The 27988-nt window shown below is 44.4% G+C and overlaps 1 protein-coding gene and 1 long non-coding RNA gene across 12 annotated transcripts in view; one reads left to right on the top strand and one right to left on the bottom strand.

The window, feature by feature from the left end:
- rbfox3 (RNA binding fox-1 homolog 3) overlaps positions 1 to 27988 on the top strand; it is a 1262719-nt gene that overhangs the window by 943140 nt on the left and 291591 nt on the right. The gene's annotated exons all lie outside the window — the stretch shown is intronic.
- Positions 1427 to 24354, bottom strand: LOC116988110. Its single transcript, XR_004415859.1, has 3 exons — positions 23839 to 24354; positions 23541 to 23580; positions 1427 to 1901 (listed from the first exon to the last, which is right to left on the bottom strand). It is a non-coding gene; the product is annotated as an uncharacterized LOC116988110 (long non-coding RNA).

Raw genomic sequence — 27988 nt, 5'->3', positions numbered from 1 at the left:
TATTAAAGGTCTGATCTTGGATGTGTGTGTGTTTGTTCGTGTGTGTGTGTGTGTTTGTTTGTGTATAATCACATCTTCTCGAAAAAATAATGCGCTAAACGAAGCGGTAAAATTTTGACATATTCCGGTAGAGATTTTCCCCCTGTAGTCCAAAATAGCCTTATCTGAACATTTCATGCTTTGTTTCTCGAGTTATTAATGAAAATCTTCAAAAATCTGCCAAGCTTTGAAGTCTTGCACGCGCTGCGAGTGTCGACCCCCCCCCAACCCCTCCCTCCTCCTTTGTTTGATGCCCGCTACCCGCTCCCCACTGCTCCCCCCCTCCCTCCTCTCCCCCCTCCTCTACCCCTCTCCTCCCCCCCCCCCCCCTCAAGCCTTGCCCTCAAGTTTCGCAGCGTGAGCTGCCCAGACTTGGAGAGTGAGCGTCCCGGCTCAGCAGTAGCGATCGCAGCAACAAGCCGCTCCGGGGGAAGAACAACCTCTGCCCTCTCGGTCATCGAGCGCAACGCCAGAGTCATCCAGTGGCTGTATGGTTGCAAGAGTGCCAAGGAGCCCAAAGGCAAGGCTTCCCCTGTCCTGGTGTAGAATTAAAAAATATTGTGCCCCAATTTTTTTTACTCTGGATATTTTGGGGGAAAAGGGGGGTGCGACTGCACCCATCACACCCCCTCTTTGGATGGCCATGTACTCACTAGGGACAATTTTATCCACAAACCTGTATGTCTTTGGAGTGTGGGAGGAAACCGGATGACTTGGAGAAAACCCACGTGGTCACAGGGTGAATGTACTGTTCCAGAAGAGGATCTATGGTACTCATGTATGGTATTTGACTGGATAGCATGCAGAACAAGCGTGTCACTGTATCTCTGTACACATGACAAAAAATAACTAACTAACATTGTTTGTGCTCTTGATAAGTCCATATTCTCACAGTCTTCGTTACTGAAACATCACCATCGTGATGAATCTTTTGTTAAACTGCATATTCCCTAAGAATATTACTACCTGGAATAAAACCAAGATATTGCATGTTAGAGTTTTATTTTGTTTTACAAAGATACTGGCAAAAAAAATAAGACTTACCCACTGCATGTACTTTATTTACTTAATCAGAAAGGAATAGAAAGAAAATGGTTGATTTAAAAAAAATTATATTCTCTGCAAACAAAATCTTCTTCGATTATAGACCAAAATAATAAAAATGTAACAACGGATTCTAAAACAAATAAAGAATAATATCAAATATTGCAATATGTTGTTCCATCTTAACAGCAGCAGTTTTCTAGAAAGCTTTATACTGTTGTGAAGAATATATTTGGAGAAATTACTAATTGCAAATTACTTAAAGAAGGTATTTGGTGTCAGTAAAACTAAATAAATATAGTAAGTTGAAATGCCAACAGTAATTGCCACACCATCCCTAGAAGATATTGAGATGAGCTACGTGAGCTGTCTAGAAAGACATCTGAATAATTAGCTCTATCACAACTGATTAAGGACATGGCGATAACAAGATAGATATAGATGAAGAACCCATTCAACCCATTGGAGCTCATCCATCTAGGCAGGCTTTACAGCTCCCACCTCATCCACAGAATTAATCTGACTATTAAACGAATCCAGCATCTTTGCCACTATTACTCTTTTAAGCGAGGAAAGGTTTAGCGAGAACAATCTTAATTTGCTATTCTTTTTCTTTAATTGCCTCTCAGCATGATTGAATGAGTTTGAGTCTACCAGATCATTCCTAATTTCACTCTTAGCCATGTGGCACCGTTTGCGGGAATCCCACTTACCTCTCCTCCTCTTCGCCAATTCATGACAATTTCACATTTTATAAATCCCATTCTCGATCTCCTTCCTCACATCTGACATGTATTTATTTGTTTACTTATTATTGCCTGCAAGATAAGATGGGTTTGTTTTTAGATTTCAAATCCAACTTAAAGTAAGTGTAGAAATAGAGAACTGCAGATGCTGGTTTATAACCAACGATAGACATAAAGTTGTGGAGTAACTCAGCGGATCAGGCAGCATTGTTGGAGTAAAGGGATAAGTGGTGTTTCAGGTCGGAACCCTTCCTCAGACTGAAGAAGGGTCCCGACCCGAAACGTCACATCCATGTTCTCCAGAGATGCTGCTTGACCCACTGAGTTACCCCAGCACTGTGTCTCTGTCTTTAAAATAAAAGTGTTTTAACAGTTATCTCTGAAACACCCCATGTGGCAACAAAGGATGAAAAAGACCAACAATAGACACAAAATGCTGGAGTAACTCAGCGAGTCTGGCAGCATCTCTGGAGAACATGGATAGGTGACATTTCACAGAGTGCTGGAGTAACTCAGCGGGTCAGGCAGCATCTCTGGAGAACGTGGATAGGTGACGTTTCACAGAGTGCTGGAGTAACTCAGCGAGTCTGGCTGCATCTCTGGAGAACATGGATAGGTGACATTTCACAGAGTGCTGGAGTAACTCAGCGGGTCAGGCAGCATCTCTGGAGAACATGGATAGGTGACGTTTCACAGAGTGCTGGAGTAACTCAGTGGGTCAGGCAGCATCTCTGGAGAACATGGATAGGTGACGTTTCACAGAGTGCTGGAGTAACTCAGCGGGTCAGGCAGCATTTCTGGAGAACATGGATAGGTGACGTTTCACAGAGTGCTGGAGTAACTCAGCGGATCAGGCAGCATTTCTGGAGAAAAAGAATGTGACGTTTCGGGTCGAGACCATTCTTCAGACTGAGAGTCGGGGAGAGGGAAACTAGAAGTATGAAAGGGTACAAAACAGATCAGAGCCAACTCTAACACGTAATTCTTACTACAACAAATGTAGTGTGAAATTCATAACTCAGCACGCTGTACAGCTTCCTCGGCCCACTTATAAACCAGAAACTCATTAAAGGGATGAGAGTAGTTCAGGCAGGATGTTGCCTTTCTAAAAGCAAACTGACTGCAGCTTATTAGTTTATAATCATACAGATAATCCCTGTATTTACTCTTGCTAATTGATTCCATTACTTTTCATGGGTTGATGTAAGCCTAATATATTTGCAATTGTCATCTGTTTTGAAAAAATGGAAAATACTTTCCTGTTGTTAATCTACTATAATCTCATGGTATTTAACATCTGAAGGAATGTCAACACATCCATGACTATATCCCTTTCTGTTTCTCCATTCTATATATCTGCCCAACATTTAAAAGATATTTGGGCAGATATATAGATAGGAAAGGTTCAGAGGTATATGGACCAAATGCAGGCCTGGGACTTGCTTAGATGTGGCATCTTGGCTGGCATGGATGAATTGGACCGAATGGGGCTGTATGACTATGATAAATATTAGGATTCAGTCAGAATACTTCATTTTGAATCCTGTTAGCCGGTCTTTGATTTTTACTCAGACTTTTATCTGCAGGACCCCCACTTAAAAGATATAATTGTTTAGTTTAAGGCTATTTCATGTGTTTTTTCTCTCACAGGAACTATTTGGTATTTTACTATTTTCCAATGTTTTTTAAAAGCCCCCCCCCCCTCTTAGGTTTGTACTTTGAAAGGAGATTGCATTGGCTGCTGCCCTTCTGACAGCACATGTTCACTATTCATCCACTGCGTATCTATCTGCATCATTCTCACTGCGGGATCAATACTACTTCTCTCGCTCTTCCTCATTTCACTTCTGACTGATTTTAAACCATTTTAGGTCACAATTGGTGAACCTGCATTATTCTACACCCACACCAGGTGTGTATTTATTCTACAACCCAATAATCAATCACCTAAGTTTGGCCTTTACTGAACTCTTGCCCCAGTCGGACATCTTAAGCTTTCCCTTCGAAGGAAACAAAGTGCTGGGGTAACTCATTGGGTCAGGCAACATCTCTGAAGAACATGGGTTGGTGCCATTTTGAATCGGGACCCTCTTTCAGACCACCAGGTCACCCAAGCGGAATATAAGGTGTTGTTCCTTCAGTTTCAATGTGCCCTCAATCTGGCAATGGAGGATGCCCAGGAATATATATCCGCCTAGCGACCAATCTCCGTCTACAGATACTCGCCTCTGCCTAGCAACCGATCCCCGTATACAGATACTCTCCTCCGCATAGCGGAGCTGGTCCTTACCCTTGATAACGTTTCGTTTGACTCCTCCCATTTCCTCCAAATACAAGGCGTAGCTATGGGTACGCGCATGGGGCCTAGCTATGCCTGCCTCGTTGTCGGGTACGTCGAACAATCCTTGTTCGAGGCGTACCAGGGCCCCATCCCCGGTCTCTACCTCCGCCACATCGACGACTGCATTGGTGCTACCTCCTGCACCCACACACAACTCACTGACTTCATCCATTTCACCACTATCTTCCATCCGGCACTCAAATACACCTGGACCATTTCTGACACTTCCCTACCATTTCTAGACCTCACTATCTCCATCGCAGGTGATAGACTTCTAACCGACATCCACTATAAACCTACTGATTCCCATGGCCATCTAGACTACATTTCTTCCCACCCTGCTTCCTGTAAGGACTCCATCCCCTACTCCCAAGTCTACGCCGCATCTGTTCCCAGGATGAGGTGTTCCACACCAGGGCATTAGAGATGTCCTCATTCTTCAGTGAACGGGGGTACCCCTCCCCTACTATAGATGAGGCTCTCACTAGGGTCTCTTCTATACCCTGTAACACTGCTCTCTCTCCCCATCCCCCCGACTCGCAACAAGGGCAGAGTCCCCCTAGTCCTCACCTTCCACCCTACTAGCCGTCACATACAACAAATAATCCTCCGTCATGTTCACCTCCAACGTGACCCCACCACTGGCCACATCTTCCCATCTCCTCCCCTGTCTGCTTGCCGCAAAGACTGCTCCCACCGTAACTCTCTGGTCAATTTGTCCCTTCCCACCCGCACTTTCCCTTGCAACCGCAAGAAATGATACACTTGTCGCTTTACCTTCCCCCCTAGACTCCATTCAAGGACCCTGTTCCAGGTGCGGCAGAGGTTCACCTGCACCTCCTCCAACCTCATCTATTGCATCCGCTGCTCTCGATGTCAGCTGATCTACATCGGTGAGACCAAGCCTAGGCTTGGCGATCTCTTCACTCGGTCCGCAATAACCAACCTGATCTCCTGGTGGCTCAGCACTTCAACTCCCCCTCCCATTCCGAATCCGAACTTTCTGTCCTGGGCCTCCTCCATGGCCAGAGTGAGGACCACCGGATTTGGAGGGGCAGCACCTCATATTTCACTTGGGCAGTTTATACCCCAGCGGCATGAACATTGACTTCTCTAATTTCAGGTAGCCCTTACTGTCTCCTCCCCTTCTCAGCCCTCTGGCTCCTCCTCTTCCTTTCTTCTTCCCCCCCCCCCCACATCTGCCTGAAGAAGGGTTTTGGCCCGAATCGTTGCCTATTTCCTTCACTACATAGATGCTGCCACACCCACTGAGTTTCTCCAGCACTTTTATCTGCCCAGGAATATATATTGAATTGCTTTGTGAGAATGATTTTTTCTGCCTTACGATTAAGATTTTCACAGCAAGTTTTAGTAGCATGTTGACGGGGAATCAACAGCATACCTGAAGGAAAGGTGTGACTTCTGATCATAATGAGGCGCTGTGAATGGATCTCTGCTGGGTGGTCTTATCCAATAACTAATATCAGCAGAAAGGATTCGTTCGAGGACGGAGTTAACTTCAGCCTGGTAGAGAGGTTCTAGGAGGGACAATCTAAAATAACAAATTACTGCAGGGCTAAAACATTACTTAAGAGTGTCAACGGAAGTGAAGATGATAAATGAGAGACAAGCTTTACCAAGGCCTAAAAGAAAGTGGGGTTAAGATTATTGCTTGCAAATTTGAAAGAAAGTGTATCTGATTGCACCTGCGCTGAACTAATTAGCAACGGACAATAGGAGCTCTTGTCCAACTAATTCATCATTATTGAAAGTCTGTCTTAAATTCATTTCTTAATTACTCGGTATTTGTGTACTTCATTACGGACTTATTTGTGTTACTATGTCATTAATTTAACTCCGAAAAATAATTGTTAAGAACTAGACAACCATACTCCTATATAAATTTTACATTGTGTTCAAAATTCTGCTTTAGCCCCTTTTGGGACAATAGATTTTTTTTGAAGTACCAAACTTAAGAATGAAAACTGAATAAAATATACCTATATTCTCTTAAACTGCAAAATTGTATATACATCTACTTCATCAGGCCACCCACTTACAACTTATTGATAAATCTCCACTGCATGGCAATGTGTACAGATCACAGATATACATATCCGTGGAAGGATTCGACAAATAAAGCTGCGTATGGAAACACTGGCACGGTGGCGCAGCGGTAGAGTTGCTGCCTTACAGCGCCTAAGACCCGGGTTCGATCCTGACTACGGATGTTGTCTTTACGGAGTTTGTATGTTCTCCCTGTGACCTGCATGGGTTTTAATAATGATGGATGGGATTTATATAGCGCCTTTCTAATACTCAAGGCGCTTTACATCGCATTATTCATTCATTCCTCAGTCACACTCGGTGGTGGTAAGCTACTTCTGTAGCCACAGCTGCCCTGGGGCAGACTGACGGAAGCGTGGCTGCCAATCTGCGCCTACGGCCCCTCCGACCACCACCAATCACTCACACACATTCACACACAGGCAAAGGTGGGTGATGTGTCTTGCCCAAGGACACAACGACAGTATGCACTCCAAGCGGGATTCGAACCGGCTACCTTCCGGTTGCCAGCCGAACACTTAGCCCATTGTGCCATCTGTCGTCCCAGTTTTGTCCGGGTGCTCCGGTTTCCTCCACATTCCAAAGGCATGGGGGTTTGTAGGTTAATTGGTTTTGGTAAAATTGCCAAAATTGTCCCTAGTGTGTGAGTAGGATAGTGCTAGTGTGCGGGGATCGCTGGTCGGCACGGACTCGGTGGGCCGATTGGCCTGTTTCTGCGCTGTATCTCAAAAATAAAATAAACTAAATCTGGATATGAACAGCACGATTGGGTAACATTTGCAGAATTACATCTCTAGGCTAGTCTTTAAATCTATTAGGGTTGATGTACCTCAGATAACAGTTTTAATGGAACTGGGATTACAAGCAGAAGGGCAATTTGACCAGTCACTCCGTTTCTGTAAGGGCCCAACAAATACTTGCATGATCGAATAACCAAACAACTGCCTGATCAGATTTTAGTTTATGTTTGCAGATTTGCACACAGCTCTGCAATGCTACAAGCTATGAATGTTGAGTGAATTGGGCGAAGTGCTGATTATTTTTACTGTAGTGCTGAAGTACAATTCATTCGCACTCATCTCCAGTAATTTGAAGAATTCTGTCTAGCAAAATGAATCTTCTTTCATTCAATCTAGGCAGCATGCACACACCATACATGATGTAGAACCAGCTAAGGGTGAAGCTGAACGGAATCTTGGAGACATACATCGTAAGAGACTTTTGATCATGGCAAAGGTATTTTATGGCTCGAAGTTAGACACAAAATGCTGGAGTAACTCAGTAAGTCAGGCAGCAGCTTCTCTGGAGAAAAGTAATAGGTGATGTGTTGGGTTGAGACCCATCTTCAGACTCTGAACTTCAGGTAACCTCAGACTCTGAAGAAAGGTCTCGACTTGATACGTCATCTATTACTTTTCTCCTGAGATGCTCGCTAGAATTTAGAAGATTGAGGGGGGATCTTATAGAAACTTACAAAATTCTTAAGGGGTTGGACAGGCTAGATGCAGGAAGATTGTTCCCGATGTTGGGGAAGTCCAGAACAAGGGGTCACAGTTTAAGGATAAGGGGGAAATCTTTTAGGACCGAGATGAGAAAAACATTTTTCACACAGAGAGTGGTGAATCTCTGGAATTCTCTGCCACAGAATGTAGTTGATTGATAGCCAGTTCATTGGCTATATTTAAGAGGGAGTTAGATGTGGCCCTTGTGGCTAAAGGGATCAGATGATATGGAGAGAAGGCAGTTACAGGATACTGAGTTGGATGATCAGCCATGATCATATTGAATGGCGGTGCAGGCTCGAAGGGCCGAATGGCCTACTCCTGCACCTATTTTCTATGTTTCTATATTTCTATGCTGCCTGTCCCGCTGCGTTACTCCAGCATTTTGTGTCCATCTTCAGTGTAAACCAGCATCTGTAGTTCTTCCCTACATATTAAGTATAGACCGCACAGGTTTAGGGTGAGGGCTAAGAGGGTTAGAGGTGATCTGATCTGAAGCTTTATCACCCAGTGGGTAGTTAAAACTTGCAAAGCCACTGCCTGTGTGGTTGATGGAGGCAGATACTCTCATCCTGTAAAACATGAAGGAGAGACCTGAATCGCCAAAGGTGGAAGGCTGTGCTCATTGACATGATGAACCCAACGGTTTGTTTCTCTGCTGTATGGCACCACAACTCTATGGCACTTGGACAAGAACATTAACCTTGGGTCAAAAAGTGCTAGAATAGCTCAGCAGGTCAGGCAGCATCCCTGGAGAACATGAATAGTTGATGTTTCGGGTCAGGATCCTTCTTCAGATCTGCATCTGCAGTTCCTTGTTTCTACATTCAACTTGGGAGTTGCTTCGATGAACAACAAGTCAAGATTGTCCACCAAGTTCGTATTTGTATGGGAATGACTAATGTCAGCAATCAAATTCTATTGGTGATACAAGGAACTGCAGATGCTGGAATCTTGTGGAGAACACAAAGTGCTGGAGTAACTCAGCAGGTCAGGTAGCAACTCTGGAGAACATGGATAGGCGACGTTTCGGGTAGGGACCCTGCTTCAGACTGATTGACGGTCGTGCAGCAGATAGTAAATTAGCACGAGAAATCTTGCCAATTGCAGAATTTTGGAAACTAAGGACATGTAAGTACCTATTTCCTCCCAAGATTATCACAATCACAATCACAGTAATACTTTATTAGCCAACTATGTTTTGCAACATACGAGGAATTTAATTTGCCAAGTCAGTCATACAAATAAAAAGCAATGGAACACACAAAACACAATTTAACATAAACATCCATCACATTGACTCCTCCATTATGATGGAAGGTGAAAAAAGTTCAGACTCTTCCCTTTGCTCTCCCATGGTCGGGGGCCTCGATCCCTCCGTTGACGGGATGATCTTGACTCCCGTAGCCAGTGGCGTTTTGGGCCCTCTGCGTCAACGTGATCAGCTCTTGGATTGGGGGGGGATGTCAGCGCCCCCGCGCTGGACGATCGAATCCTGGGTCGGGGCTGGTCGAACCTTCTGCGACATTGGAGCTCCCAAAGCAAGTCTCATACATTATCTAAATGCCAAATTAGCAGTTTAATAGGATGTTGAACAGCTTTGCTAAAACAATGAATGCAATTCAGAGGAGGCTATAATCAAAATGCTCTCTCAAATCATACCTTGAGCAATGCATCCAGTTCATACCATCCAAGCCTGAACAAAGGCACAGAAATGTCTAAGAGCAATGTGGAGAAGAGATCACCAGGTTAATTAATCTCCCGTGTCGAGAATTAAGAGGTAAGGCTGGAAATACTTGGGCTTTTCAGGTTGTGAAGCAAATGCCAGAAAAATGAAACATATAGAAATGTACAAGGCTGTTAGACAGAATATTTCTTTGAATTAAACCATAAGATTTGGACTAAGAGACAAAATTTGCAGCCAGTGAAACTGAGTTTCAGAATGAGAGTTTGGTCCATAGACAAAAACAAATTCAATTTAAAAACATTTAATGGAATAATCTTAAATTCTGAATTTTACTTCACAATCTTATTAGAGACATAAGGAAAATTATTCAAATATTTTATAATAGTCTCCCTGCCTCATTCCAATATTTGTTGTCTGGCAACTAGATGTATGGAGTCATACAGTACAGACAGGCCCTTCGGAACAAACTTGTTCATGCCCACCAAGATGCCTTAACGAAGCTAGTCTGAAGTGTCCATGCTTGCCCCATATCCCTCTAAACCTTTCCTATCCACCTACCTGTTCAAATGGCTTTAAAATGTTGTTATTGTACCTGCCTCAACTACAGTACCCTCCATAATGTTTGGGACAAGGACCCATCTTTTAATTATTTGGAGGTTCACAAAAAAGCTGGAGAAACTCAGCGGGTGCAGCAGCATCTATGGAGCGAAGGAAATAGGCAACGTTTCGGGCCGAAATCCTTCTTCAGACTAAGATTAAGAAATAATTTTAATTATTTGCCTCTGTACTCCATAATTTGAGATTTGTAATAGAAAAAAATCACATGTGGTTAAAGTGGACATTGTCAGATTTTAATAAAGGCCATTTTTATACATTTTGGTACATGTCCCATCTACACTAGTCTTACCTGCCTGCCTTTGGCCCATAACCCTCTAAACCTATCCTATCCATGTACCTGTCTAAATGCTTCTTAAACATTACGATAGTACCTGCTTCAACTACCTCATCTGGCAAAGTATTCCATACACCTTCTACCCTTTATGTAAAAAAGTCACCCCTTAAGTTCCCATTAACTCTATCCCCTCTCACCTTAAACCTACATCCTCTGGTTTTCGATTCCCCTACTCTGGGTAAGAGACTCTGTGTGTTTACCCAATCTATTCCTCATGATGTTGTACACCTCTGCATGATCACCCTTCATCTTCCTGCGCTTCAAGGAATAAAGTTCCCTCTCAACCTCCTCAACCTCTCCCTGTAAACCTGCTCAACCTGCTCAACCTCTCCCTATAACCCAGGCCCTCAAGTCCTGGCAACATCCTCATAAATCTTCTCTGCATCCATTCCAGCTTGACAATATCTTTCTTATGACATGGTGTGAAGACAGTACGCTAAATGTGTCCTCACCAACATCTTATACGACTGCAACATGACCTCCCAACTTCTATACGCAATATTCTGACTGATGGCCAATATGCCAAAAGCCTTTTTGAGCACCCTATCTACCCGCGATGCCACTTTCAACGAACTATGTACAAGTACATCGAGATCGCTCTGTTCTACAACACTCCCCAGAGCCCTACCATTCACTGTGTAGGTCCTGCCCATGTTAGTGCTCCCAAAATGCAACACCTCACATTTCTCAGTGTTAAATTCCATCAGCCATTCCGCAGCCCACCTGCCCAGCCAATCAAGATCCTGCTGCAATTTTTGACAACCATCTTCACCATTTACGATACCACCCACTTTTGTGTCATGATTCTACACATCTCAATAAGATCACCTGTGCTCCAAGGAATAAAGTCCTAGCCTGCCCAACCTCTCTCCCTATAGCTCAGTCCCTCGAGTCCTGGTAATGTCCTCGTAAATCTTGTTTGCATGCATGTTCCTCTCTCGCTGGAAACACTCAAGGAGTTAGCTTCTCCACAAGGTTTGCTGCTTCAGATTTATTTCTACGCGTTCTGCACATGTGACCCCACCGTGATTCTACAAAGTGTATAAAGCAAACCACAATTCCTCAGTTGTGTAGAACTGGTAGAAGGTGCATCTTCAGGCATAATGATGACTGGTTAATTCATTCACTTAAGAAAGCATTTAATTGCTTCATTCCCACCGAAGCTCAGAATCCTATGAATATGCAGATAGCTGAGATTATTGAGGTTCCATTGAATTATTTGTAGTGATGCCAACATAATGCTGTCTGTTTTGTTATCAATAATTTGTTGCCATTGTTTATAAACTGCAAACTCACCATTAAATACTCCTGTGTTACAGCCCATGTGTCGATGCAATTAATAGCCTTTAATGCTGCCTCAGCCTTGAAGCTAGTATTCAGGGTACTGCTAACTTACTGAAGGAAAAGTGAGTTAAAGGCTTTAATTTAACTTAATTTAGTTGTCTCATTTGACGTTGTCAACACTGTACCTTAACTTAGAGGGTACAGCACAGGAACAGTCCCTTCGGCCCACAATGTCTGTGCTGAACGTGAGGCCAAGGCCAAGACCAACTCTTATCTGCCTGCACACAATCCACGTCCCTCCATTCCCTGCGTATCAATGTGCCTATCTAAAGGTCTCTTAAATGCCACAAACGTATCTGCTCCCATCTCCAGCAGCACATTTCTGGCACCCACCACCCACCGTGTAAAAATCTTCCCCGACATATCTCCTTTAGACTTTGCCCCTCTCACCTTAAAGCTCTGCTCTCCAGTATTTGATACTCCCATCTGGGAAAAGGGTATCTTTCTTTTTTTTTTAAATGCAGTTAGTGATAAATATTTTTTGATTTTTTTAATGTCTTTTGATGTTGGAAGGTTATTTATAGAATGGATGTATTCTCCTTTGAAGGTTAGATTCATTAATTCTTGGTATATAGATTCTTCATATCTACAAGTGGATGAAAGTATTCTGTCTATCACTCAACTCCCGGTCTCTGTGGTTTTACAGAAGAATATTCAGGTTTACTTGTTTGTTAAGTTTTGCAGCCTTTGTACAAGGTGTATTATGATTTCAGGAGGGTTGAGCTTTTTATAGTCAATGAATCCCTTGTCATTTATAAGAGGTTCAGCTATTGAGGAAGGCATGTTCGTAAAATCACCGACAGTGTTGTGTTAACAATCAAAGGGTTTGCTAAAAGTTATTCTGCTTACTGTGACAAGTAAATTCCACGGCAGCTCAGAGTGAGAACAGAGATAGGATCTGAGCCTGTACTTGACGCAAGTGTGTCGCCCTGCCAGAGATATGTTCATCTCCGAGGGTGGCACGATGTCGCAGCAGTAGAGCTACCGCCTCGATACTGGACGGGCTCGATACAGACTGTGCGGAGTTTGTCTGGATGCTTGTCTGTATGGAGTTTGTTCGTTCTCCCCATGGCCTACGTGGGTTTTCTCTCAGATCATCGATTTCCTCCCACACTCCAAAGACATAGTTTGTAAGTTAATTAGCTTTGTATGATATAAATCTAAAATTGTCCCGGGGGGGGGGGGCTAGGATGCCCACTAGGTTGCAGGGATGGCTGGTCGGCGTGGACTCGGCGAGCCTGTTTCCACGCTGTGACTCTAGACTAATCTAAACCTGGAGAACATGGAACAGGACAGCATAAGAACAAGCCCTTCTGCCCATAATGTCCATGTAAACGTGAAGCCAAGCTACACTCATCTTGTCTGCCTACACGTGATTTATACCCCTGTGTATCTATGTGTACCTCTGGCAGCACGTTCCAGGCATTCATGGCCCTGCCCCTTTAAACATTGTCCCTCTCACCTTAAACCTATACCCTCTGGTCTTTGATTTTTTCCATCCTGGGAAAAACGTTCCGACTCTACTCTATCCAAGTCTGTCATAATTTTGCACACTTCTATCAGGTCTCCCCTAAACCTCCGGCGTTCCAGATAAAACAATCCAAGTCTGTACAACCTTTCCCAGCAGCTGAAATCCTCTAATCCAGGAATCATTCTGGTAAATCTCCTCTCCAAAGTCTCCACATCCTTCCTGTAATGGGGCAAGAACAGACGACTTATAATCCATCGGTATTAAGTTGAATTGTTCTTCCTTCTTGTGCAGGAAGGAACACAATGTTCCTTGAAGATATCGGGCTCGAGCTCTAATCCTGGGTGGAAACGGGGCTGAGGAGATTTGTTATTTGTTGGTTTATTTCATGGAACTTTCAGAGCACTCCACAGACGCTATGAAACTACTGTTTTTGTGCTTGGCCATACTTATCAGTTTGTAAACCATCATCGCAACTGGCAATCATGTTATAGTTAAATGCTATTGATCTTATCATTTTCCTTTGAACTATCACTTTCTGTGTCTATGTACAAAGGCTTGATTGTAGTCTTAACCCATTTTCAGTGATATGCAATTATCTCGGTGAAGAGAGGAGAAAGAATACAATAATCATAGGTTTCATTTATTATAGTATATTCTATGGTGTTACTGATCATTCCCTGAATTTGCAACATGCAATAATCAAGTGCAGCAGAAATGCCCAGCTGTGGTTGCTCAGTCAAGAATAATAGAATTAAAGGTGGCACAGTGGTGCAGCTGGTAGAGCTGTTGCCTCACAGCGCCAGAGACCCAGGTTTGATCCTGACCTCGAGTGCTTTCGGTGTGGAGTCTGCACGTTCTCCCTGGACACCATGTAGGGTTTCCTCCGGGGGTTCCCGGTTTCCTCCCACATCCCAAAGACCTGCAGGTTTGTAGGTTAATTGGCTTTGTATATTGCCCCTAGTGTGTAGGGTGTGGTGAGAAAGTGGGATAGTGTGAATGGGTGATCGATGGCTAGCATGGACTTGGTGGGCCGAAAAGCCTGTTTCCTTATCGTATCTCTAAACTAAATGAAACAACATCGAAAATATTCAAGGACATAATGGCGGATAGATAGAAGCTTCCTACACTGATGATCTTTTTTGTTAATTAATAAAATCACCAAAAATATAATTTGTAGTAATGGCAATTTTGACTTACGAATGCTTCACACTGGATATCTGAGCATTATTCTCTATATTATGATAAATTGCAAAATGTTAGTGTTTCAGGTCAGTATTTCATACACCATGAATCTAATTTGGTGTTGGTATAGGTTTATTATTGGTACATTTAGAGATTTATGCCCCTGTCCCACTTAGGAAACCTGAACGGAAACCTCTGGAGACTTTGCGCCCCACCCAAGGTTTCCGTGCGGTTCCCGGAGGTTGCAGGTGGTTGCCGGAGGTTGCAGGTAGTGGAAGCAGGTAGGGAGACTGACAAAAACCTCCAGGAACCTCCGGGACCCGCACGGAAACCTTGGGTGGGGCGCAAAGTCTCCAGAGGTTTCCGTTCAGGTTTCCTAAGTGGGACAGGGGCATTAGGGATACAGCCCTTCAGTCCAGCATGTCTACCCTGACCATCGATCGTCCGTTCACACTAGTTTTATGTTATCCAAATTTCTCATCCACTCCTGACACCCTAGGGTCAGTTTACACAGGCCAATTAACCTACAAACCCGCACGTCTTTGAGGAATCACACCCAGTCACTGGGAGATCATGGAAACTCTCATATTGACAGCACCCGTGGTCAGGATCGGATCCGGGGCTCTGGGGCTGTGTTGCAAAACTTACTGAAATACTTTGTTTGCGAGCTATCCAGCCAAATGGGGCCATACATGAACAGAATCACGCCACACATGAGTACAACAGGTAAAGCAAAGAGAAAAAGATCAGAGCGCAGAATATAGGGTTGCAACATTATAGTGTTACAGTTACAGAGAAAAAGTCCAAGGTTTGCAATGATGTAGGATAGGAGAGTGGGACCTCACCCTAGCTTATGGGCGAGCCATTCAATAGTCCGATAACAGTGAAGAAGAAGCTTGTTTTTGAATCTGGTGGTATCTACTTTCAAGCTTTGGTATCTTCTGCCCGAAGGGAGATTGGAGAAGAGGGAATGACTGGGGTCCAAAAATCCTGAATTATGTTGGCTGCTTTCCTGAGGCAATGTGTAGTGGAGATGGAGTCAATGGTGAGGAGGCTGGTGATGCACTGGGCTACATCCACGACTCTCTGCACTTTCTTGTGATATTGGGCAGAGCTCTTCCAGGGCTGTGATGCAACCTAATTTCATGAATATATTGTGGTTTCCAACCTAACGTGGTGTAAAAAAAGACACAGAAAACTCAACGGGTCAGGCAACATCTCTGGAGAACATGAATGGGTGACTTTAGACTTTAAAGATGCAGCGCAGAAGCGCAATGAGTCCATGCCGACCAGCAATCACCCCGTACACTAACACTATCTTACAAACTCGGGACAATTTTACAACTTACCAAATCCAAGTAACCTACAAACCTGTACACCTTTGAAGTGAGAGGAAACCGGAGCACCCAGGAAAAGCCACGCGGTCATAGGGCGAACGTACAAACTCTGTACAGACTGCACCCGAGGTCAGGATCAAACCCAGCTCTCTGGCGATGTGAGGCAGCAACTCTACCGCTGCACCACTGTGCTGCCCCTAACAGTTCTGGTTACGTTTCTGGTCAGGAGCCATCTTCAGACTTTGAAGTCTCTACAAGATTAGTTTATTGGAGATCCAGTTTTTAGGTCTATCATGAGATCTTTAGCACACTGAGCAATAGACTGGTCTTCAGGCGCCTTCTGCCAAGCCCTGTCCTGACTTTATGGAGTATGGACACCAATGAGTGCTCCTTTACAGAGCTTACACTGTGAATCACTTAACAGCCGACCTCTGCACTCTTCCCATCTCAAACTTTACAATCTTTCGACCTTTTGCCACATTGTTTGGGATTGAAAAGGCAAGCTGCATTGGCAGAATTCGACAGCACTAATCCTCTGGGGCGTGATATACGTAAACAGTGGATCTTCAATAAAACATTTGAAGATAGAATGTCTCGTAAAAGCAAGGTCAAGTTTCGATCATGTAATAAAAATAAATACAGAGCACTTTAACTGACTTAGGAGATTTCCAAATCCACCACACTCGTCTGCTGCCAATGGCTAGTTAGAGTTTAACATGGTAATAATCTCAAAGACAGAGATAGAGGTATTATCATCAGAAAATGGTTACCTTGTTAAAGTGTTTATTGAGGAGGATAATTCATCTGTTCTGACAGGGATAGACCAATCTAACAGTTTTAAGCGTCTTCATGTTGACCACATGGAGCTGCTGTGATATCTGGAGTGCTGTTGCCTGCAATGTATTTCCTAAGTGTTATAGAGTCACACGGCATGGTAACAGGCCATGAGGTTCATCTTGTCCGTGCCCATCTACACTAGTCCCATTTACCAGTCCTTGGTCCCTTGGCCTTCTGTGCCTTTGCTTGTCCAGACACGACTTCAACGCAATGGCAGGTCTTGCTCCACTATTCACTCTGGACGTGTGCGTGTGCTCCAGACTTCAACCACTGTCTAGATGAAAATAATTCCTCCATAGATCTCCTGTTAACCTTTCACCCCGTAACCTAAACCTCTGGTTATGGACTTTTCTGCTAGGTAAGAAAATGTAAAGGGGCTGTCCCACTGCGGCGACTTAATTGGCGAGTTCAGAAGAGTTTGAAAAAGTGTCATGTTGAAGACCTCTTTCCACTATGTTGAAGACTAGCTGCGACTAGCTTCGGGAAAATTGGACACCGAATAGTGGAGAGTGAAGACGACCTCCTTCGGTCTCCTTCGACTATGTTGAAGACTATCTACGACTACCTTCGACTACCTTAGATTACCTTTGACTACCCTCGATTACCTACGAATAACGTGCCGACCTACTACGACCTACATCAACTAAACCTACGAGTAAAAAAAAGATCTATTTTTTCCATGTTGACCTTTTTTTACTCGCAGGCATTGTTCAGCAAGTTGGAAAAAAACCTCCGCAACCTAGCTGAGGCCTCGAGTATGCGGGGACCACTCTCGAGCATGAAGGAGAGTTAAGGGCCTGTCCCACCAAACATGGTCGCTTGAGGCGTACGGCCTTGCGGGGCCGGTCCCGATTTGAACCGCGGAGGCGTATGGAGTTGTGCGGGGCTGGTCCCGACATCATACTCACCAATCAGCTGGGCACGAGGCGGGCCGACTGAAGTTGGACGTTTCACGGCGTCGGGCGGTGATGTCATCACGCAACAGCACGCCGGGCGGTGACGTCATCGCGCAATGCCACGCGCTAGGCGTACGACGTCAAGACGCTGCATATGCCCGTCGAGACTCTGCGTATGCCCGTTGAGGCGCTGCTTACGGCCTCAAGCGGCTGCGGGCCGACAGGCCGTTGTCGCGCGGGATTTTCAGACAGTGCAGGATTTTTGGAGCCCCGGACAACTCCATACGCCTCTGCCGATCGAAGTGGGACCGGCCCCGCGAGGCCGTACGCCTCAAGCGACCACGTTTGGTCGCGCTAGACGCATGCTGGTGGGACAGGCCCTTTACAAATACCTCCAAGGACCTCGTGCTGCGAGTATGAGTCGAAGGCAAACTCTTTTAAACTCACCAATTAGGTCGTGGCAGTGGGACCCTTAACACCATCAATCCTATCTATGCCACTCTTAATTTTCTGTACCTTATCAGAGCCCCCTTGGCTCTCTCTGTCTCTCCAGCACTTTGTGTCTTTTTTGGTAAACCAGCATCTGTGGTTCCTTGTTTCTACTCTAGGAAACTGGCCAAGTTCAAATGGACAGCCTGGCCTGAAGGAGTCTAAATAAGTCTAAACTTGGGGAGGTCTAAATAGTTAAAATCCTTGCTTAACCAAAACGCAGGCTTGACCTTTTAAGAGTTGGTATTTGACTGAGAGGCTGATAATGGCTGACTGGAGTCAGCTCAGAGTGTGCTGGTTCAGGGCTGGGAACATTCAGCTAATGATGCCGTCCCTGCCCTAGGGCACTTTACATGTAGCAAAAATAAGTCTCTAACAAGTGAACCTAAATTGGTGTAACTCAGCAGACATGAAAGCATCTCGGTCCCAAAGCAATCCTAAATGTAATCCATTTCACTTTTAATGATCATTTGCAATACAGCGAAACATCTAACTCCAAGTTCTGACAATGCAATCATTCCCATGTAGCTTCCGATTAGGACAATCTAAGTATTAGAGTATTGGTCTCATAACTCTTGCATGTTTTAATAGCATTGCTTTGAAAAAAAAATAATCTCTTGATAAACGCATCATCTTTTAAACTATCATCCTTTACATTGTTTTTTTGTGTGCAATTGGACCCTAATGCATGAAAGTTTGATTATAGTCACTCGGGTATAAACTGAACAAAGTGCTGGAGGAACTCAGCGGGTCAGACAGCATCATTCTAGGAGGGAAATGGGCAGGTAACATGTAAGGTCAGAGCCTACAGAGTGAAGAAGGGTCCTGACCTGAAATGACATCTGCCCATTCCCTCCACAGATACTGCCTGACACGTTGAGTTCTTCCATAAGTTGTTTTTCTCTGCTGAGATTCCAGCATCTTGTGTCTCTAGGATACATAACCTGGTCCACCAGCAGTGATAGACAGATACACTTTGTATGTCAATGCTGTGTGATTTCTATAGCTTTACATGTTGGATTATATACTGCATCCATACGAGTCCACGATGTGTATCTAGGCTATTGATGCAGTATGTCCATACTGCAGTGACAAGCTGTTCCACTATGAATATGAGTATTGTTTGCCACCTGCCAGTACACTGGAATGCCAAGCAGCTTCCTGATAAATGTTCATGCATCTCACTGCCACCTTTGATGGGCACACTGCACCAGCCTGCTCTCTGAATGCTTTAGCTGCCTGTTCCCCATGAAGCTGTGGAAATCTCAACACCTTTAGTGGAGTGCTGTGCACTCTGTGCCTGTGCAATGGCACCCATCCTTTACTGAAGTCAACTTGTTTCCATCTCCCATTTGTTCCCTCCGCTGACCAGCTGCCTAGTCCTTTCCATCCTGCACTGACACAGCAACACCTCCATAAAATTCAGCGTACAGACGCTCCCCGACCTATGCAATGGGCGACTTATGTAAACGTATGCTTACGTAACCAGTTCTGTACTCCAGTGCAGTCTCCAGTGCAATCACATCAGTTTGTTATTTCCGCAACACTCTACGATCACTCAAGTTTACATCTGCAGTTCCTTGTGACTAAACGATTGCAAGATGGGTGGAAACAAGCCGGCAATAGCGGCAGAGACTAGACTTTAGACTATAGAGATACAGCGCGGAAACAACCCCTTTGGACCCCCCAGTTTGTGCCGATCAGCGATCACCCCGTACACTAACAATATCCTACAGTCAATAATAATAGGGACAATTTTTACTATTTACCAAATTAAACTTATTGATTAACCTATAAACCTTGACGTCTTGGGTAGTGTGGGAGGAAACCGGAGCACCCGAAGAAAGCCCATTTAATGACCTACTTATTTACTGTTATTAGTGATTTTTTTTTAAATTTTTCCCCAGTACATTTTGTTTTGTTTATCTCTACGTATTTGTGTGGATGTGTACGTATGTGAGTGTTGTTTGTCCCTGTTTGGTTCCGACCTGATTCGGGTGGGTTGATGGTGGGTAAGGGTAAGGGCTCTGAGGGTCGCTTACATACTGTTGCACAATTATGCCTTGAGTGTCACTGTCTGTTATCATTGTATGTATGCAAATTGCTGTGAAATTCAAATAAAAAGATTTCTAAAAAAAAAGAAAGCCCACGCAGTAACAGGGGGAGAGTACAAATTCCCTACAGACAGCACCCGTGGTCAGGATGGGACATGATTGTAATCATCTGGGGTGGGAGATTGCAACCTTCACGTGGTCCGCCCTGTTTCGACGAATGCAATCAACCTGGCGTGCACAATCAGATAAGATCAAATAGAACAAGTTGTCCTACAACTTTAGGCTGTGCACGCCATACGCAAGAAGAAGTTGAGGAAATCTGAGGAAGGACATTATTGCCATAGAGGGAGTGCAGAGAAGGTTCACCAGACTGATTCCTGGGATGTCAGGACTGTCTTATGAAGAAAGACTGGATAGACTTGGTTTATACTCTCTAGAATTTAGGAGATTGAGAGGGGATCTTATAGAAACTTACAAAATTCTTAAGGGGTTGGACAGGCTAGATGCAGGAAGATTGCTCCCGATGTTGGGGAAGTCCAGAACAAGGGGTCACAGCTTAAGGATAAGGGGGAAATCCTTTAAAACCGAGATGAGAAGAACTTTTTTCACACAGAGAGTGGTGAATCTCTGGAACTCCCTGCCACAGAGGGTAGTCGAGGCCAGTTCATTGGCTATATTTAAGAAGGAGTTAGATGTGGCCCTTGTGGCTAAGGGGATCAGAGGGTATGGAGAGAAGGCAGGTACGGGATACTGAGTTGGATGATCAGCCATGATCATATTGAATGGCGGTGCAGGCTCGAAGGGCCGAATGGCCTACTCCTGCACCTAATTTCTATGTTTCTATGTTTCTAAGAAGAAGAAGTAATCATGTATTGCCTTTCTGCTGACTAGTTAGCACACAACCAAAGCTTTTCACTGTATCTCGGTACACATCACAATATACTAAACTCAAACTCAAAACTCAAACCCGTGTCTCTGGGCGCTGTAAGGCAGCAACTCTACCTCTGAGCCCCCCTAAAAAAATAATCCTTCCGCAGTGCCTACTTAGAACCCCACGCGACGTAGAAAGTGCCCCCACGGCAAGACAGCCGTCATATTTACAATTAACGTGAGCATAACACAACGTGCTGGAGCTACTCAGCAGGCCAGGCAGCGTCTCTGGAGGACATGGATGTACATTTCTTCCACAAATACTGTGGCGAGTTTTGGAGTTATTAGCTGCTGCTAAACTCGGAAGTCTATCATCGCTGTGATGTACTGGTGCTTTTTATTTTGTCACCCCCATCTTTCAGTGACATGCAATAAAATTGTTCCAGTCTTGTCGCGCTATCTGCACAGTGCAGTTGGGTTTTAATGAATTATCATAATGAAACAATGCAGGAAGGCTGTTGCATGGCGGGAAGAGATTGCAATTATCTAAACCAATAAAAAAAATCCCTGAACAGCTCCTTATTACATTAGCGCGTAGCAAGAGACAGTGGGTCCACGTGAGTGAGCCTGTCTTTTGTCAAACCGGCTAAAGTCGAAAGCTTTTCTTTGCAAGAAATTCAGCCTTTTACAATTATCACCGAATAGAACGTTCTGTTCTGTGCAATGACAGCAAAGCTGTGCATCATGAAGTTTGCAGGTTGCAGAGGTAGGACATCCGAGGCCAGAATTGGAAACGTTAGCAAGTACTTTTTTTGTCAATGCTACGACAGCACTTATAGTTGTGAAGGGGCTTCCGTGTTTCTCCCACACACAGCATGACTCAAAGTGCTGGGGAACTCAGCGGTTCGGGCAGCATCTCTGGAGAAAAAGGATGGGTGACATTTCAGGTCGGGACCCTTCTTCAGACTGGATGTATGGGGGGTGGGGGTGACGAAATGAACAGCAAGGCTCAACTAGGATACCATATTGATGTAGGGCCTCAAACATGCTGTGACGTATGGAGTCAGAAGCTCACGATGTTTCGTTTTAGTTTTGTTTAGAGATACAGCATGGAAACAAGCCCTTTGGCCCACTGAGTCAATGCCGACCATTGATCACCCATTCACCCGAGTTCTATGTTATCCCACTTTCTCATCCACTCTCCACACACAAGGGGCAATTTACAGAGACCATTTAACCCACACATCTTTTGGGATGTGGGAGGAAACTGGTGCACTCGGAGGATACCTATGCAGTCACAGGGAAAACCTCGACTCGTGAACGCACCATCCCTCACCTCACACGGCCACCACTCAGCCTCCGTGCCTCGTGGCAGCTCCTTCAGCCAAAGTCAGAACTTCCAGAGCACTACCGAGGCTGCGGGAGGTGAGCCCCCAGCCCGCTCAACGACACCGATCTTTACCTCCATCCACCGCCGCCATCTTGAATCACAGTCACTTCCAGGTTGATTTTGGTCCCATCCGCTTGGGATGGGTGAATATTATTTTATTTGAAGAGTTGATTTCAAAATTCAGAAGTTTCTATGGAGCGAAAAACCCTTGTTTCTTTATTCAAGAGTCAAGAGTGTTTAATTGCCACGTGTACCAAGAATGGAACATTGAAGTTCTTATTTGCAGCAGTTTAACTGGCATGTAAATGCACTAACGCAGTGAAACAAGAAAGAATAATAAATTAACGACCTCACCACTGCAAAAAAAAATCAGTAGTCCTTAGTGTAACTTAAGACTATCCATAGAGGTTCACAGTTGAGGGTAGTGTTGTGCTGTGTTCAAGAGCCTGATGGTTGTTGGAAAGAAGCTGTTCTTGAACCTGGTGGTCACGGTTTTAAGAACGTCAACATTCTCCCCGATGGTAGCAGTGAGATGAGCGCGTGGTCAGGCTGGTGTGGGTCTCTGATGGTGCTGGCTACCTTTTCGAGGCAGCGACTCCAGTAGATCCCTTCGATGGTGGGGAGGTCAGTACCCGCGATGGACCGGGCAGTGTTCACCACCCTCTGTTCCTGGAAAGTTACATTTTCCAAACCAGTCTGTAATGCAAAATACTCTCACCTGTGCATCTGCAGAAGTTCAAGAGAGTGTTTATTGTCAGACCAAACCTCCTTCATCTTTTTAGGAAGTAGAGGTGTTTTTTTGTGATTGTATTTTCTGGGACCCTTTTCCCCCAGGGTGAAAATGTCCAACACTAAAGGGCATGGCTATAAGGTGAGAGGGGAAAAGTTGCACGTGCAGGGAAATGCATCACATGCAGGCAAATAGCATCATTTAACTTGGCATCATATTCAACACAAACATTGTGAGCCGATGGGCCCGTTCCTATTCCGTACTATTCAATAACATAGTCATACAGTGTGGAGATAGGTCCTTCGGCTCAACTTGTCTACACCAACCAACATCCCACCTACACTAGTCCCACTTGCCTGCGTTTGGTCTATCTATCTATCTATCTATCTATCTATCTATCTATCTATCTATCTATCTATCTATCTATCTATCTATCTATCTATCTATCTATCTATCTATCTATCTATCTATCTATCTATCTATCTCTTCCTGTCTGCATTGTAATTAAATTTGCGCAAAAACGATCCCCCATAGCGCTACGATTTTTCGCCACCTTACTCACCATTCTCCTCTGCTGCAAGTCAAATAAGTTTTGTTCCGATCTGTGAAATAGTACAAAAGTTATGAAGGTTTTGAAGGTTCCCCTCCCCTCCCCGGCCACAACCGCCCCTTCCCCACACCCCCCAACCCCCAACCCCCGCTCCCCCACCCCCCTCCCCCACACCCCCCTCCCCCACACCCCCGTCCCCCACACCCCCCAACCCACACACCCCTACATTCCCCCCCGTCCCCCACACACCCCCGTCCCCCACTCTACTCCTCTCATGATTTTGTACACTTCTCTCAGATTTTATACACACCTATAAGATAATGTGCTGGGTTATCAAATGTAGCTCCTTCAGTGTATGACAATTTTACTGGAGATAGTTCTTCAGTGACTTATGCCAGTTCTGCAATCATCCCATGTTGTTTTGTTTGAGCAGTAATGTACAAAGGGAGGATCACTTTCCAATGCAATACACAGAGCAATAGAAAGGGAAGCTATCTGACCTAAGGAGGCTCTCGTTACAAGGAGCTCGATTCTAATGCAATAAAACACCAACCCAGGGGACATCCTGCGGATTTGTGTAAGCTTCCCTCAGAGATGTTGTTATATTATGAGAAGGTAGATTATTCTGCACTCCTCTCTGACATAGGAAGATGAATCAGCAAGAGTTACTAAATGTATTGAGAGATACGTAGATAGAATAACTCACGTCTCCCGACTGATAACTGGCCTCGTTCCACCGGTATTTCGGGTGCACCAGCCAATCTGTAGCAAAGGATACATCAATGACCATGGATTGATTGATCCCTATATCGGCGAGACCAAGCGCAGGCTCGACGATCGTTTCGCTGAACACCTCCGCACAGTCCGCCTCAACCTACCTGATCTCCCGGATGCTCAGCACTTTAACTCCTTCTCCCGTTCCCAATCTGAGCTTTCTGTCCTGGGCCTCCTCTATTGTCAGAATGAGGCCCAGCGCAAATGGGGGGAACAGTACCTCATATTTCGCTTGGGTAGCTTACACCCGAGCGGTATGAACATTGACCTCTAACTTCAAGTAGCCCTAGCTTTCCCTCTCTCTCCATCCCCTCCCCTTCCCAGTTCTCCAACCAGTATTACTGTCTCCGACCACATTCTATCTGTACCGTCCTCTCCCCTGACATCAGTCTGAAGAAGGGTCTCATCACCTATTCTCTCCAGAAATGCTGCCTGTCCCGCTGAGTTACTCCAGCATTTTGTGTCTCCCTTTGATTGATTGCAAGATACAGAATGGAAATAGGCCCTTCGGCCCATAGAGTCCAGGCTGACCACCGATCGCCCGTTCACGTTATTGTTATTTATCCCATTTTCGCATCCATTCCCTATAATTTACACGGGCCAATTAGTCCACAAAGCCACAATGGGATGTGAGGGAAAACCAGAGCACCGGAAGCCCACGCAGACACAGCGAGAATGTGCAAACTCCATGCCGACAGTCCCTGAGGTCACAATGGAACCCAGGATCTCTGGCGCTTTGAGGCAGCAGTTCTACCCGTTGCGCCACTGTGCCAGGAATAGGAACCTTTGGGCAGCACAGTCGTGCAGCTGGTTGACCCGCTACCTCACAGCGTCAGAGACCCGGGTTCAAACTTGACCTTGGATGCTTCCTCTGGGTGCTCCCATTCGCTCTCCCACATCGCAAAAGACGTGGTGGTTTGTAGGTTAATTGGCCCTCTGTAAATTGCCCCCCTAGCGTGTGGACAGTGAAGGAGAACAGGGGATAACACAGAACTTGGGTGAACGGGTGATCGATGGTCGGTATGATGCTATTTTCATGCTGTGTATATGAACTAGATAATTCACACACAAACCTCGTCATTGTCTGGGGTGCCATCAGGCAGATACGGCTGTGGGTTTTATTGAGCGATTGTAATTTACGGGCATTGATAGACACAAAGTGCTGGAGTAACTCAACGGGTCAGGCAGCATCTCTGGAGAAAAGGATGGGTGACGTCTCGGGTCGGGTCCTGTCTTCAGACATTATTTGCAGGTTCTTTATGGGCATGTTTGCAAATGGTGTAGACGGGGGAATTGGACTGTGTGTAATTATGTGCACCCAGTCGTACTCTGCCAGTCCTTGCACCTATTCCACATCCTCTGCCCAGCTTTATCCTCCTGTGTCAATATTACAGAGACTTTGTGCAGCCGCACTCTATCAATCCGTGTACAGTTTTCACAGTCTGTATTCCCAACGTCCTCCTATCAATCTGTGCATTCCTTTCACTTTCTCTGCCTCTCGGTGCATTTGCCATTCTGTGTGTATCTTCTTGCAATTGTACCTGGCTGTTTTCATGTCAGTCCATCTGCATGCACTAGCAAATGGATCTGGTGAATTGCCTGTGAGCCTCTACAGGCTTTCACCACTTGCAGTCTTCGGAGCAGTGCAAAAGAACCGGCAGCTGTTTTCATATGTACAGCACGAGTTTCTGTAATGAAATATTCACAGGTCACTGGTTCCTCAAGAAATGATGTGAATCAGTCAATTCCTTCTTGGAGAGTAATTCTCTGCTTCTTCAATGGGCTTTTTCAAGTTGACACTCATTAGGGTGTGAGATCGAAGAGCATTGTCATTGTCACAGTCAGACAGCTTGCATTCTCCACACACCATCCTAAATGACTCGAAAACTCTGACAGACGCTTTGAAAAATAAAGTGCAACTAACAAGGATTTCAAAATAAACGCATTCACCTATTTTATCTTCCCTCTTGCCTTATTTTCATCTTTATTTTATTCTGTTTGGTTTCCTCTTTGATGGTCTCTACTGAAACGGCACCCAGCTGACAGCTTTATCAAAATATAACATTTTGCATAGCTTTCTCTCCTTACTGAATATTAATAGTAGCCTTGTCTGCTGTTAAGGATGTGTTACGTTGTCAGATTTAATTAGAACAAGTTTTTTTTTAAGATTCTGACCACTCTAATATTAATCTGGTCATCTAATGCTAGTTTATTCCAAATAATCCAAACAATCATCCTTAATTTTTTATTTTATAATGCACGGAATTTAAATCGAGATAAATGTGAGAAAAGCTGTTTTTATTTCACGGTTCCATGTTGTGGGGTGCAACCGTTAACCTTTTGCTCTTTTATCGGGAAGTACGTTGATATATCAGGAGCGCTTTTATGTATGTGCAGCCTGGTGAAAATCACTTCAGGCAAGAAAACTGCTTACGAGAGCTAAGAATTTTAACTCTCGGTTGAAAGTGGGAAATGTTAAGGCAAAAATATTTCCTGATCACTTCTCCGCTGGTTTTTGATTCCACTGCCTGCTTTTCCCGATGAGAAGAAATTTATTTTGACCGAGTGCGTGGAGGAACGCGCCACCGGAAAATTGTGTTCCTATGTGAATCATGAGGAATTATGAAATATCTCAAATATCTCAATGCTTTTTTGGTTTTAGGTTTATGAAATAGAGGGGCCATTAGTTAGTATGCCACTGGGCCCAAAACATTCGTTATTAACAAAACAGCGTTACAAGAACAAAATGTCCAATAATTGATTACATCATAGTCGCATGATATTTTCAAATGTTTGACAGAATATTATAGACATTGATTAAATAGATGTTCTTCAGTATAATAAATCGGTAATACTTTACATATAAATGTCCACCTTCCCTGAAAATGAACTCAACCTTTTGCCAATTTACATACTATAATTATTCACGGAGCTCGGACATTAATTGTCCTCATTCAAGATTTATTTGGAGCTGTGCATTTTATTTAAGGCAGAGTCAGGAATATAGTTGCGTATATCTTCCAAGATATGACAACGTTTGAGAGCCATGGCTTGAGCGTGTCAATATCACCATCGCTTATTATGAATGCAGCTTTGAAACTCGCGTTTCTTCAAGAGATGCAAATAATGACTTTTTGGCGGAAAGGAAATATTTATTTATATACCAAGTGTGCATTAAAAAAAAGAATATAACCCTTAATTAATTTGCTCCTTTACTTAAAACTGTTCTGTTCATTCAGGATTGTTTGAGCCCTATTCCTTTTCTCCAGAGATGCCGCCTGCCCTGCTGAGTTACTCCAGCATTTTGTGTCTATCTACTGTGTAAACCAGCATCTGCAGTTCCATCCTACTGATTGTTTGAAGGAATAGCAGGTAATAATATTTCTCCCAAAAAGATTTAGAGGGATATGGACCAAAGATGGGCAAATGGGACTAGCTCAGATGGGGCATCTTGGTCAGCATACACTAAATGTCATTCCCTTTATCCTGTATCTATACACTGTGGACGGCTCAATTGTAATCATGTATAGTCCTTCTGCTGACAATACAGCATGCAACAAAAGCTTTTCATGATACCTCAGTACACATAACAATAAACTAAACTAAAGGGTCTGCTTCGATGCCGTATGACTCTATATGAATAAGTGGAGAACAAGCCCCAGCTAAGCTAACATTTCTTTAAGACA

Source organism: Amblyraja radiata, chromosome 26, assembly GCF_010909765.2.
Source record: "Amblyraja radiata isolate CabotCenter1 chromosome 26, sAmbRad1.1.pri, whole genome shotgun sequence".
In the NCBI taxonomy this organism is placed as follows: domain Eukaryota; kingdom Metazoa; phylum Chordata; class Chondrichthyes; order Rajiformes; family Rajidae; genus Amblyraja; species Amblyraja radiata.
The sequence above is the reverse complement of the archived record's forward strand: the minus strand, read 5'-3'. Positions and strand labels throughout refer to the sequence as shown.